Source organism: Hippopotamus amphibius, chromosome 2 (genome assembly GCF_030028045.1).
Source record: "Hippopotamus amphibius kiboko isolate mHipAmp2 chromosome 2, mHipAmp2.hap2, whole genome shotgun sequence".
Classification (NCBI taxonomy): Eukaryota; Metazoa; Chordata; class Mammalia; order Artiodactyla; family Hippopotamidae; genus Hippopotamus; species Hippopotamus amphibius.
The window spans coordinates 183,294,671-183,306,389 of NC_080187.1; positions in this window are offsets into that span (position 1 = coordinate 183,294,671).

An 11,719-nucleotide genomic window follows, 5' to 3' on the forward strand; every position below is an offset into this window, starting at 1 on the left:
TCAAAAACCCTGCATTCAAAAAGCAAAGGGTCTGTGAGGAACTAGGCCACAGCTCCCTTGAAAGTTGATTGTACCAAAGAACAAAATGTTTCTCGTGTGTTCTCACCCTAGAGCAACCGGCCCAGTACAGAAGAGTGAGGGCTCAGAGGAAGTGGGCAGAGAACTTCAGGTCATAAGTAGCTAATATGTACTAGGGGCTGATTATGTGTCCAACACTATTCTAAGTAGTTTATATATATTCATTAATTTAACCCTTACAACCACCCTATAAAATGGGTTCTGCTATTGGCCTCATTTTGCAGTATAGGAAACAGGCACCGAAAGATTAGGTAACATGCCCAAGGTCACACAGTTAGTCAAAGGCAGAACCTTGAATTGAGCTGAGCCTGCGCAGTGGGCCCTGGGAGCCTAGCTTTCCCCGAAGCTCCAAGGGTGGTGGGGTGGAGGTGGAAGGTGGGGTGGGGTGTCTGTGCTTCCCGGCAGCATAACCTAACGATGAAGCAGGAGCTTCGGACCAAAAACCCTGAGCTTGAATCCTGATTCTGCCATTCAGTGGTATGTGATTTTTGGTAAGTTACTCAACTTCCTAGGTCACAGGGTCCTCATTTATCAAATGGCGCTAGAGAACTTTTTAAAGTCTGTTGTGAGGATGTGAGGATTAGGTGAGATAAAAATAAAACCCACACTGAATTCCATGCTTAAGGGAGAACAGTTCTGCCTGATTATGGTGTACGTTCCATACCCATGAGTTTCAATCAAGTTCATCTAAGAAGCTGTAGGGTGTCGAGGGATGCATCAAAGCAGTGAAGAGTCACTCAGTAGCAGGTCGGATTCATCCACACTCTGGTAAAAGCAAGGCAGGTTTGTTTTTTTTTGTTTTGTTTTTGGTGTTTTTTTGTTTTTTGTTTTTGTTTTTGTTTTTTTTCATTTTTCCAGAGTATCTGCTAAATTTGTAACAATTTATTTTGAAATACTAGAAAGAGCAGTCATTCATTTTAAGTGAGGAAACGAGCAACCTGCGTGGCTACAATTGTAGAGCGATTTGAGGAGCTGTCAACTGTGTGAGGTGCCCGAGAGCTCTTTTTGGGAACACAAGTCTCACCCGGGTCCAGACAGTAACTAAACACCACGGCGGAGATACAGGTTCACGCTGGACTGGGAGCGTACGCATGCGTGCACACAGCAGAGAAAGCTATTACTTAACATTTTCACGAAACTTTAGAATTGGGAACAGCTGTATAGAACTATGCGGAAACCCTAAGTATCACCGAATCCAACTACGCACTTCATGCTTCACATGGTTAAGTGAAATGAGAGCTGAGGATCCTTTCACCTTAATAGTCCATGATGCATTAATAAAGCATATTCTTTTCTTACATTTTCAGCACTCAGTCATCCGCCCTGCTGTCTGTTTGATATTCAGTTAATATCCAACCAGTGAATTTTGAGACTTTCCAGACAGACTAGGGATACTTCACTTGGGTTCTACACAATTCAGGGTATTAAGACTAAAATAATATGCAGAATTGGTGTGAGCCTTTCACTGGAGAACAGGCACATAATTTTCACTAGCTCATCAAGGTGTCTGTCAAGAGACCAGAAAATATATATTCTAAGAACCATGTTACCTACAGGTGCAATGGCCAAAATATACTGGTGTAGGGCCCCTTTTTGGAATCAGCATACGATGCCTATGTGGAAAATAAAATAAGCTCCAAGATATTTACAAATAATAAACTTCACTAACCTGGCAGAGAAAAATCTAGAGTTCACTGCTGAGTCAGTGCCTTGAACACAGACCAGCTGTATGCACGCACCAACATGAAAAAGCAGTGTTCTCCTAGATGTTTCTTGGGTTTTGTGTTTCTAACATGAGTATTAGTAGTTCACACTTTTAGGATTGCCTCTTCTATATATTCATAGCATGTTATTTCATGCTTAACTATAAACTTATAAAATACCAGAAGCACAGTAATAAAAAGTACAACAGATTTGGTGTCAGACAGACCTGGGAGCAAGTTCAAATTTGTAAATCCTCACCTAGATGCCTTGGACAAGTCATTTAACCTCCCTGAGCTTCATCTCCCTCACCTGTAAAGTACAGGTATTAATGCCAACCACATAGGGTTGCTCTAAAGACCAATAAAATAATGCACAGAACATACCCCAAATTTTGCCAAGGATGTAGTACCCACTCAATAAACGCTGAAATAAAGCTAGAAACGTTCTTATGGAAAAACCATGGAGGGCAAATTAAGACTTAACAAAGGTTATTCAGCAATGACTGCAAGGCTCTCTTGAAGTCTGAGGAGAAGGATTTCGACAGATATCACAGTCTGGTGGGTGCCACAGACACCCATTCGTTCAGGGAGTATTTGTCGAGCACCACTATGTGCCAGGGATACAGTGATGAATAGGCAAACTCTAATAACCACATAAGCAAATGTCAGACTGGAACTGTGATAAGCGCTCAAAGGAGAGGTTACTGACACCTAGAGGTTTTGTAACAGAGAGGAGTCACAGAGGCATGCAGGAAGGGACGCTTGGTCTGAGATCTGAGGGCTGAGTGAGTGGGCATCCATTAGGAGAGGACGAAGGAAGGGAATTCCAGGCTGATGATTTTGGTGAAGGAGAGTTTGATTCCTAGAGGTTTTGAATGAATTATTGAAGCAAGGGATAGAATACTCCAAACATAATGCAAAATGATCAAAGGAGGTATTCTGAAACTAGTTGGAGAATCCTTTTTTAACCCTTCACCCTCTCTGAAAATATAAATAGGTCAGGGGTTGTTGGAGATGAGGTGAGGGATTTTGGAAAGAGCTGTGGTATGCTGTAAGCCCTGCCCCACTCCATGGGGAGAAGCATGGGGGTTGGGGTCCCTCCCCTCAAACCTAAGGGAGTTTCCCAGGGCAACTTGGAAAGCTTCATCTGAGTCCCCATAGTGTTCAGGGAATAGCGAGGACTGAGGTCTGATCCAGCTGAATGGTCAGCCAGCTGCTCTGAGGGAACAGCAAAGGCTTGGTTGCTATTGCAAGGGGGAGTCCTATGCTCATGGGAAAATCCCAAGAGGTGGAGCCCAGACCAACCTAAGGCTCCGGGATTGGACCACCTGACTCCAGAAGGAAGACGAGGGCACCAACTGAGCCCCGCTGGGTACAAGAGCCTTCCTAGCCTCTCAGCACTTGCCACGAGAACCAGAAAACAGTCAGAAAAGATAGCATTTCATCAATACTGTCTAAAGTCATCCTGTATAATCCTGGCTATCTGAACATGCACGAGGTTAAATGATGCTCTAGAACATCAGATCTTTGACTAGTTCACTACTTATATGAATATAATTTTAAAAAAACAACCTCAATCCAGTGGTCGTATTCAGGAACATTGGATCCTCTCTAAGAGCAGCTCAGCAGATCATATAGACTACTTGGACCAAAAAGAGACTTTGGGCTTGGCCTGCTGTGGACCACACCCCAGAGGGTTAGGGAGGAGACGTGGACATGCTTCGTGGTCACATGGGTTCTCTATCACTCAGGCCACCCGTTCACCCACTTGCTATGTTGAACACCACTTTGTCCTCCCTCCCCAAGCACAGTGACGTTTCCGTCGTGAGGCCCACACATGCTGGCTCTCAGTGGCTACTCCACTCTGGGGCCTTGGGGTGGGGGCGACCCCTCACGCTACAGCAGCTGCAGGAAGTGCTGAATGACATCACCGCCCACTAAGCCAAGAAGCCGCCACACGGTCAGGCCTGGAGCAGCCATCTTTAGACAGAAAATACACAAATAACCCACCTCTTTCCGCCCCGGGGAATGAGCTCACAGCTCCGGGGACCCCAGCTCCACGTGTGTGCCAGGTGATGTCAGGGTTAGTGTCCTGGCAGTTCTGACACACTGCAGGTGCTTCATTCATGGGACACCACCCAGTCTGTACCAGATGGTGGTGTGGGAGATGGACGTCCAGCTCCAGACTTTCCCTCTCTCTAAGTTATAAGGCCTCTGGGGGACAGACTCACCCATTTTCTTGGACTGGGTTTGTGGATGTTGGGCCAATCAGAATGAGAGTAGGGTGGAGACACAGAAGAGCTTCTCTAGAGATTTCTATACAAATAAAAATTCCTGGCATTTGCCTCCCACTTCTATCGCCAACTGTTATACTCTGGGTCATGGAAAATCCTGCACTGTTGTACATTTAGGGGGAAATAGCAGGAGAGTTAAAGGAGAGCTGACTGGCTCACGGAAAGGAAGCAGAGTTATAGAGAGCAGGAGAGATGTTCCTGTATTGAGTTAGACAACCTGACACCTAATGGGCTTCCCTATTCCCTACCCTGCTTTTTCCAAAGCCAAGAGGCAGAGTTTGACATCAGCCTATATTTTAATTCCATGAAAAAAGAGCTTCTCTATTGTTATGTTCAACTACTATTACACTCGACCTGACTGTGCCCTGCTTTCTCATCATAGATCATGGGCATGAAGATAACCAATGTGTTTCTTTGAACCCCTCAAAAGAGGTCCTATTTTGATGCCCATGTTGCAATTCCCTATAACTTCCTCATTTGAATCTTTTGAGGGTTAAGCCTTTTCTATGTCAGGAGGTGTTTGTTTACCTGCCTGACAAGATGAGGTCTCAGGGACCCCATAGTAGTGCCATGGAAAGATGTTTCCTTCAAAGGAAGAAGTCCCTTCACATCTTGAATACCTACACCTAATCTAATGAGTGAGGCTGAGGGTGCTTGTCAAGGAACGGAAGGAGACAGGAAGACAGGAAGGGACAGAAAGGAGTGAAGTGGAAAGAGGGAGGGAGGAAGAAGGGAAAGAGGGAGGGAGAGAAGGGGAGAAAGAAGACTGGGGCTGGTCAGAAAACCATTGGATTTGATAAATAAGTATGGACATAATTAAACCTGGATCTTCTGAAAATGAGAGAATGAAAAAGTCTTCCCTGCTTTCCCTGTGGTTTATGTCCTGGCCCATCCGAGCTACAGCCTACAGTCCCGATGGTCTGCATGTTGGGGGCTGCACTGCAAGTGTGGCTGCTCTGAGGACCCCTGGAGAGTCCACCACTGCTGCTCAGGAATGGCCCTCAGGAAGCTGGTTCACAGCAATTAAATGAGCAAACCTCAGAGGAATGGATGGGGGACCCACGGTCTGAATCCTGACTCCACAAACAACATGTCAGCGATTTAGCCTCATGTCCTCCAGGAAACCACAGAGGAAAGTGACGTTTAGTGAAGGTTCCTGCACGTGAGGGACACAGTCCCTTCGTGGCATACAAGTGCCTGTGCCAGGGCAGAGGAAAACAGTCAGACCCAAACAAAAGAGCTACTCTACCTGATGTCAATAGCTGCCCATGGCAGAACTAGGAAGAGCCAGGGTGAGAATCAAAATGCCTCATCCTCAGCCCACACAGGCCAGCGTTGTCTCCATCTGTCAGTACCCATCTACTAGAATGAAATGTCACTACACATGTCCTACAGTGGCTTAAATTTAAAAGATTGACCATACCGACGGAGGGATCAAGATAGCGGAGTAAGAGAATGTGGAGCTCACCCCCACCCCCATAAACACATCAGAAATACAACTACATATGGAACAATTCTCATTGAAAACTAACTGGAAACTGGCAAAGGGCTCCTATACAACCAAGGCTATAGGAAAGATACACATGAAACTGGGTAGAAAGGGAAGAAAAGTGATCAGGTCAGAACCAGTCCCCATGGGAAGGGATTCAGAGGGAGATTACAGGGGTTGACACCTGCCCTGGGGAGTGAGCAGTTTGAGCCAAAGATTGGGTTTCCTGGGGTCCTACACAGAGGAGACAAGCCCCTTTGGTTGGTTGTAGGACCACTGGCACAAATAGAAGGGCTGGGAGAGTCCTGGACTCTGCTCGTGCGGAGCACACGTGCACCAAGGCAGGGTGGAGAGATGTCTTCCCTAGCAGCTGCCAGGTTTCCTGCGAATGCCTCTCTGCACACCCCAGCCCAAGCTGAGTGAACGCTCCCTCTCTGGCCCTGCTCACTCCAAACCACAGTGTGGCAATGGATCTGGGGCACCCCTGAGTAGGGAAAAGACTCGACTCTGGGATACAGAGATGACCTGGTCCTGAGGGAAAGCCTGGGAGGGGCAGTGGTGGCCACTGTTGGCACTTTATCAGCCAGTGCCTCAGAAGCCATCGAAACCTCTGACAGTGGCTACTCCACCACGGCTAATCTCCCGACACACACCAAGAGTCCAGGCAGGCCCCCGCCAGCCTAAAGAGCAGTTCCACAACAGGGCAGGGGTGGAGGAGGCAGAGGGCAGTGACAGGCTGTGAGGGAAAAAGGGGACTTGCACCAGAGGCTATGTCTGAGTGGGGCCATGAACACCTACACAGGTAGCTCATCATGCAAGCCCTCTGTCTGCACGCAGGCCCTATTTGCATCAGGACTCCCTTCCTCTGGGGGCAAAGATCCTGGTGCAAGGAAAGGGAAAACACACACACTTCAAGGGAACAGAGCCAGCTTGGGCCCAACCCTCGGGGCTTCTGCTCCAGCAGCTTGAGACCAGAGTACCCCCATCCCTAACAGGGCAGTGATAGCCACTGTGCAGAGAGGGAGTCCCGCCTCACACCTGGTACTGGCTCTAGCCCCTCCATTTCTAGCCCCATCCCCTACCAAGGTGATAGCTACCAGCACACACCAAAGGCACTGGACATATGCAGTCTGTATGGGGGCATTCCCATAAGAAAATGCCTTTAAGACCACAATAGATAACTATTTCACCTAAATTCACAGGAGCAGAAAAAGTTAAGTAAAATAAAAGGGCAAAAGAACTACTCTCAACTAAAAGAGCAAGAGAAAACTTCTGAAAAAATAGCAAAACCAAAATAAACAATTTAAAGATAAAGAATTTAAAGCATTGGTAATAAAATTGAGTTAAGGGAAAGGACTGATGTAAACAGTAAATATTTCAAAAAGGAACATTAGAAAATACAAGAAAAGACCCAATCAGAAATGAATGATTCAATAGCTGAAATAAAAAACACCCTAGAAAGAATGAATAGCAGCCTAAGCGATACAGAAGAATGCATAAGTGACCTGGAAGATAGAATAATGGAAATCACTCAATCAGAACAGCAAAAAGAAAAAATAATTTAAAAAAATAAAAGCAATTTAAGAGATCTCTAGAATAACATTAAGCATACCAACATTCACATTATAGGGGAGGAAAAGAGAAAGAGAGGGAATTGAAATGTACTTGAGAAAATTATGGTTGAAAAATTCCCAAACATGAAGAAGGAAATAGATATCCAGGAACAGGAAGTACAGAGAGTCCCAAACAAGATAAACCCAAACAGACCTATATCAAATACATCATAATTAAAATGGCAAAAGTTAAATATAAAAGAGAGAAGTCTAAAGACAGCAAGAGAAAAACAAATAAGGCTATCTGCTGATTTCTCTGAAGAAGCTTTGCAGGCCAGAAAAGAATGGCATGATATATTCAAAGTACTGAAAGGAAAAACCCTGCAACCTAGAATACTCTACCCAGCAAGATTATCATTTAGAATAGAAGGAGAGATTTAAAAACAACAACAACAAAAAAAACCCCAACATCTTAGACAGGTAAAAACTAAAAGAGTTACTTCATCAATACTAAACTTACCCTTAAAGAAATGTTGAAGGGTCTCCTCTAAAGTGGAAAAGAAGTAAGAATTTATAGGAAAGGGAAAATCCTATTAGGAAAGGCAAATATATAGTAAAGACTGAGGAAAAACCACTTACATAAGCCAGTACATAGATTAAAAGAAAAAAATTGTAAAAGCAACTGTAACTACCATAAATAGTTAAGAGATAAACATGAAAATACAAAATATGACATCAAAAACACAAAATGTTGGGGAGGGGAGTAAAAAATGTAGATCTTTTAGAATGTGTTTGAACTTAAATGACTACTAGTTTAAAACAAGTAGATATAATTAGAGGTCAACACATATAATCCCCATGGTAACCACAAATGAAAAAGGGTACAATAGGTACACAAAAACTAAAAAGAAACACAAGCATACTACTAAAGAAACTTGTTAAACCACAAACGAAGAATCAAAAAGAAGAAGAAATGAACAGAGAAGAACTACAAAAACAACTGGAAAACAATTAATAAAATGTAATTACTTTAAATGTCAAGGGACTAAATACTCTGATCAAAAGACATGGGGTGGCTAACAGGATAAGCAAACAAAACTCATCAACATGCTGCCTATCAGAGACTCACTTCAGGGCTAAAGATACATACAGACTAAAAGTTAAGAGATGGAAAAAGATATTTCATGTAAATGGAAACAACAAGAAAGCCAGAGTAGTAATACTCATATCAGACAAAATAGACTTTAAAACAAAGGCTATAACAAAAGATAGAGAGGGGCATTATGTAATGATAAGGGGATCAATACAAGAAGAGGATATTATACTTATTAACATATATGTACCCAATATAGGAGCACCTAAATATATAAAGCAAATACTAACAAACATAAAGGGAGAAATTGGCAATAGTACAATAATAGCAAGGAACTTTAACACCGCACTTACGTCAATGGACAGATTATCCAGAGAGAAAATCAGTAAGGCAACAGCAGCATTAAATGATACAAAAGACCAGTTGGACTTAATAGATATCTACAGAACAGTATATCCTAAGATAGCAGAATACACATTCTTTTCAAGTGCACATGGAACATTCTCCAGGAAAGATAACATGCTGGGCCACAAAACATGTCTCAACAAATTTAAGATGATATAAATTATATCAAGCATTTTTTTCTGACAACAGTATGAAACTAGAAATCAATTAGAGGAAGAAAAATGGAAAAAATACAAACATGCGGAGACTACACAACATGCTACTAAAAAAACCAATAGGTCAATGAAGAAATCAAAGAGAAAATCAGAAAATGCCCTGAGACAAATGCAAATGGAAACACAACACTCCAAATATATGGAATGCAGCAAAAGCAGTTCCAAGAGGGAAATTTACAGTGATACAGGCCTTCCTCAAAAAACAAGAAAAATCTCAAATAAACAATCTAACATACCATTGAAAGGAATTAGAAAAAGAAGAGGAAACAAAGCCCAAAGTCAGCAGAAGGAAAGGAAAAAATAAAGATCAGAGAGAAAATCAATAAAATAGAGATCCCAAAAAAAAAAACAATAGAAAAGAGCAATGAAACATCAATATACATTTTGCCATGCATACACATTCTAGTTTCGGCCCCTAATAAGGGCTAACGGATTTCAACTAGGACATGGAGATTAACCTTTTTTAGGGATCTTAGAAAAAACATTTCCACATGGGGAGGTGGACAGTTTGGATACAATGACCTATAAGGATCATTTTCCCTCTAAAAGTCTCAAATCAAACTGTCCACAATCCATTAACCAACACATGGGTTGTCACTAAAAATCACTTTGCAAAGAGTGGGAAAAGTGACAGGGACTCCGACTCCTGCCCAGATCTCCATTGATGGGGCCTCAGCCTCAAACAAATTCAAATTTAACAAGTGCCACTGTCCCAAGTGTGAAAACTAGAATGGAAACCATTCCATGTCTGACCCAGATGAGAAGCTCAGAGACTGTTACCCCACACACTGAAGGAGAGATAGAATATGCCCTAAGAGTCATACTTTTGTAGGGACATGTTTCCTTTCCTAAATGAGTTTCCATCCTATAGGAAAACACAGGAGTTCAGCAGGGCCAGTTCGCACACACAGCTTCACAAATTTCGTAGCAATCTCACTCTAGGCTGAGGCTCTAGAGTCCCATGGGCTCCAATATTTGGAGCTACAATTCTTATGCTCACTCATCCTCTCACTGAACTCAGCTACAGCATAGAGACAGGGTACAGGAATTGAGGGAAATCAGGGTCCCCAAGCTCACCAAGTCATTGGTCAAAAATGTGATAAGATGTGCTGACTAAGAGAGATGACAACACAGAATATTAATTCCCCTTATCTGCTTATATGGACATCTCAAAGTGAGAAGGGAAGCTCAGAAACATTATGATATGGACAATTTGGATCTTTATTTACAGGGTCTTATCCAATAGGCACCAGGCCTGAGGCCTGGTCTGTGGATTTTGTTTAGTTGCATTGTTGTCTTTTTAAAGCAAGGAATCCTTCCACCTATACCTCCAATTTCCTCCCTCTGCCCAGTAGTAAACCAGGATCATAACAAACAGGCCGCTAACACTTTACAGATGGAAGACTGTCAGGAAAGTAAGCAAATTTGCTTCTCCAATTGCGTTCCTTTCCTGAAGGGAGGAACATAAGAAAGGAAGACTTAAAACTAAACCCAGAAATTTCCCAGCAATACTTAATCTCACCAGCTCCTGCCAAAGATCACTGCTTTAAAAATGCTTTTCAGGCCTGAGCTCGGGACAGCTCATAGGCAACGCTGCTCTGTGCAGAGCTGCCATTGCATTTTTTCAGCTGTTTTCCAGCTGCCTGAAAGGCGCCTGGAGTAAAACACAAAGCACTCACTCCCTGGGGCCAGGTGGGAGGAGCGGGGAGAAAGACAGAGCAGTATTGTTGCTTTTTCAAATGTGCTTTAAAAAAAAAAAAAAAAAAAAAAGCCTTTCCCTAGGGCATTGGCTGCTGGATTTCTCACAGAGGCTTAGATGCAGAAACTTTGGGGATGGTTCTCTGAATAGGAGTGATTGGCAGCAGGTTTCAAATGCCGGAGGCCCTGCATCACTGAGAACTCCAGTCACTGGCAGAAGTAGTTCAAGGTCAGCTTCATTTGACCACATGAATTGCCTTCTCCAAAGCCTAAAGCACTCAGTTGGTACCTGGAGAAAGTGAGGCACAAAGACAGCTCAGTGACTGCCCCAGTGTCCCTTCTCTGGACTCAGTCCCAGAGCCAAGACTTCATGCCTTCTAGGCCGCCAAGACAGGCTGACTCTTGAGCATCTCATCTCAGAAACAAGTGGACAGGGAAAATACTCTACGTAGGACTTCTCCGTATTTGAGAGTAAACTGCTCACGACCCATTCCCACGATCCATTGTTAAGTCATTTGTCATTTGCTAGGGTACAAATTTTAATCCTGCCCCTTGCACAGGGGGATAGCAAAATGGGGCTCTAGGTGGAGAGTGAGAGGATCCCACAAGAGCAGCCTCCCCTCAGAGCAGCCCTCACCCGGTAAATCGACTTGTAAATGCAGCAGTCCGGGGCTCATCGTTGTTGAAGAGCCTCTGGGTCAAGTCCTTTCATTAGGTTTCGTTATACTCCAGTTGGGAGTTCACGTCTTCCTCATGTCTGGGTCTGAACTAGACGGATTTGTCACCTAGAAGAGAGGAGAACGGGCAGGTGTTTCTCCGAAGTACCTCCTACCAGCCAATCAGCAGCAGAGTTCCTATCCGGGCATCCACCTATCGCCGGCGGGCAGGAGTGTTGGTTAGCTGCCTCCTCAGTGACTGTGTTGTTCTCTAACTTCACCTGTCAGATATCTCACAATACTACTTAAAGTAAGGTATGGCTGGCACCATGATCACAATAAAGGCTGCCAAATGAACTCAAGAATTACGTGTTTCTTCCATTTAATTTAGATCTTTGTCTTGAAAAAAAAAAGATACATTTTTTTGTAATACAAGATGCATTTGCATTGCTGAAGGACAATTTATAAGTTCATGACATCAGTACATTTATTTCTGAGTCCCTGAGTCTCAAATACCTGGGAAACTTGGCCTCCC